Source organism: Wasmannia auropunctata, unplaced genomic scaffold (genome assembly GCF_000956235.1).
Source record: "Wasmannia auropunctata unplaced genomic scaffold, wasmannia.A_1.0 LD335646.1, whole genome shotgun sequence".
In the NCBI taxonomy this organism is placed as follows: domain Eukaryota; kingdom Metazoa; phylum Arthropoda; class Insecta; order Hymenoptera; family Formicidae; genus Wasmannia; species Wasmannia auropunctata.
This window is the reverse complement of record NW_012027244.1, coordinates 29,211-32,008: the sequence shown is the minus strand read 5'-3', so window position 1 is coordinate 32,008 and position 2,798 is coordinate 29,211. Positions and strand designations below refer to the sequence as shown.

Genomic DNA, 2,798 nt, shown 5'->3' with positions numbered 1-2,798 from the left:
ATTTAAAATACTAGTAACATCAAACATTTTGTGCATATTTATACGCAAATAGTCTATATATAATGTATGAATAATTTGAAATATTTTTGTTAAAAAACTTTAAAAATTATATTAGATATCATCAATATTATTTTGATTTTTATATTCTCTAAATATGTTTTTTTCTTTTGTTAATATTGTGATTGATTATTAAGTAATTAATATTTGTAGAAAACCATACTTCAAGCTATACACTACAAAATCAAGTGTGTAATAAATGTATATTTTTTATATATGTGTATAATTTATTTTTTATACGAAAAACTAAATCATACACATATATGAAGAATATACTTATTACACACTTGAATTTCTTGTGTATAGCTTGAAGTATAGTTTTCCACGAATATTCATCACTTAATAACCAATAAATTATCAACAAAAGGAGAAAAACATATTTAAAGAATATAAAAGCTAAAATAATATTGATACTTAACACAATTTTTCAAGTTATTTAGCAGAAACATTTCAAATTACACACATGCACACATTATATAAATTATTTGCGTATAATGGTATGAACAAAATGTTTGATTAGTTACTGGTATTTTAAATATTATTTTTATTTTTACTTTTAATTTGTTGCTATATCAATATTATCCCTGTAAGTTTAATCATTGATTGGAGCGATAAAATCGTTATTTTATTTAAAATAATTCCTATTATTTAAATTCTTTTTATTTATTTCTCTTATTATTACGGTACTCATTTATACATGTTTTATAATATGCAAATAATAAAAGAATTGATGCTTATGTGTAATCTTAATTTACTGGATACTAATGATACAAAAAATTCAAATTTAAACATTATTAACATAACTGTTGATAAAGACACAATTATTACTGAAGATCAGAATATTTCTTTTTTTGATGATAAAATTTTCATCATCCCATCTTCGCGCGGAAGAGACTCAAATTTTAACCATCTTATCTTTGGAAAAGATATTAGATATTGATAATCCAGTACCATCAACTTCTTTTGAAACTTGTGAAACTGAAACCATTGCTAATACAGTATCAACTTCTTTTAAAACTGAAACCATTGCTGCATCAACATCAGAATCAGAAGCTGATAAGAATATTTCCAATATTGCTGGTGTCTCTTTAATTAAAATAGAAACGTCTAAAGAGAAAGACATACCAATGTATGTTTTCGTTATTTAACATTCTGTATTGTTTTAGTTAATGTTAAAGTATACCAAATTTCTTTTTTATAATTTGTTTTTTATTTCTTCAGTTTGTCATAAAAGTTTTAAATGGAATTACAGACGGCAAAGATCTATATAAAAGATATTACGGATCCAATGGTTTTAATACTTCTGAACGAGCAAAACTATCAGAAATTCTTATAAAAGCAGAATTGGATGGAGATACTGAAACAAAGTAGTTATTATAACAATACTCCCATCTTAAAATATGTACATTTATTATGACGTTTATTATCATTACATTGCATTGTTATAGGATTTCAAAACATTTTAATGAAATTGTGAAAGATATTTTGGAAATTTTTCCATCTGAAATAGCAGTAAGTGTACCATTTCATTATTCGTTGTGGTTGAAATGTTCATATTGATTTGAAAACTAAAATGTTGATGCAAAAACAGTTTAAATCTTACAATTAGAATAAAAACAATTTTTATTTTAAAGCATTTTAATAAATATTAAATATTGCATTTAATTCTATATCCTCTAGTTTCTATTTTACTTCCAATATATAATTTTGCTTAAAATCTTATAATTTCCTTATAATAAATCTTTTCTTTATTTTGATCGAGATTTTAATATCTTATATAAAATTTTTCTTAATATTTTTAGTCAACTTGGTTCTTCCCGGCAGTGAAAGTAAATGGGAAACAGATCTATCCTAAAGGTGTTTTATATAATAAATACGTCAGTATTGGAAAGAAATATCGAGCTAGTGGCTCGCGTAGTGGTACTCACTTGGGAAGTATAACCACTGTTCCTATACAAAGTAAGATATGATTTTATAATAATTCATAAATATATACTTTATAATCAACGAACGAGATAGGTACTACGAGAAAACTTGAAATTCTCAGGAAATTCAAGTACTCACCCTATATAAAATATACTTAAATGTTAAAAGTAAAATAAAAAATGCGATTAAAATTTATAATAGTAGAAATATTTATTTTCAGCGGAAGATGTTGCTTTATGTTTGAGTTGGCTAAAGACTAGCGATGAGCCTTGGAGTCAAGTTGAAAAGCACTGAAAAATCACTGCAAATTATCGGCTTGAAGTCTTAAGAAGCGAAACTGTAATAGTGGGGAGAAAACACAAAAACTAAGCAAGGAGAAATATTTTTGTCATAAAGTTTTTCAATATATCTCTTTACATCCAGTTCTTCTACAAAACGACGGATATAAATTGGTTTGTATAGTAATATGTATAATAATGTTTTACTTTTTACAGTTATATAATAAATTATGTATATTCTGGTGATTAATCATTTTTTAATTTTTTTGCAGTTTGAAGATTTTAAAATTTTATATTTAGAAAAAGAAAACAAATTTTTTGAGGAAAAAGACAAATTTGTTTTAAATATTAAAGAACTGATCCGTAGAAAAAAGAGTCTAACAATTGATTCAGAGCTTGAGACGGATGATACTTCTATTTTAGGTTGTATGTATATTAACAAATATTTAATAAATAAAAGAAAAATGTTTTGAATCTTAATCTTTCTACTGATATATTTCATTTATATTTTATTTATATTGTATACAATATTATTTC

General features: G+C 23.9%; 1 long non-coding RNA gene across 1 annotated transcript; it reads left to right on the top strand.

Moving 5' to 3' along the window:
* The first annotated feature begins 1,534 nt into the window (after window positions 1-1,534).
* On the top strand, window positions 1,535-2,434 carry LOC105456519. Its single transcript, XR_975262.1, has 3 exons — window positions 1,535-1,569; window positions 1,860-2,016; window positions 2,204-2,434. It is a non-coding gene; the product is annotated as an uncharacterized LOC105456519 (long non-coding RNA).
* The last annotated feature ends 364 nt before the right edge of the window (window positions 2,435-2,798 follow it).